Source organism: Penaeus monodon, chromosome 24, assembly GCF_015228065.2.
Source record: "Penaeus monodon isolate SGIC_2016 chromosome 24, NSTDA_Pmon_1, whole genome shotgun sequence".
Classification (NCBI taxonomy): Eukaryota; Metazoa; Arthropoda; class Malacostraca; order Decapoda; family Penaeidae; genus Penaeus; species Penaeus monodon.
In genome coordinates, this window is record NC_051409.1 from 11,858,791 (window position 1) to 11,859,024 (window position 234).

Sequence of the window (234 nt, forward strand, 5' to 3'; positions counted from 1 at the left end):
GTCACGATCGCGGCACATGATCATAAACGAAAACGTCCGAAACACTGAAAGATTTATTGAATGTCATATTTTATTTTTCCTTTCTTTTAAGTCTTTAAATTATCTTCACACATTTCCCTTCCCTGTGCGTTTCATATATCTTTAATCAATCTCTCGAAAACCGAAAATCACACACAAAGTCATACATGCCTACGGTTGAAGGAAATTATCATTATTAACGCTACTGAAGGCCTT

General features: G+C 35.0%; 1 protein-coding gene across 1 annotated transcript in view; it reads right to left on the reverse strand.

The window, feature by feature from the left end:
• LOC119588856 (band 4.1-like protein 4) overlaps window positions 1-234 on the reverse strand; it is a gene marked incomplete at its 5' end in the record, with an annotated part of 128,141 nt that overhangs the window by 95,390 nt on the left and 32,517 nt on the right.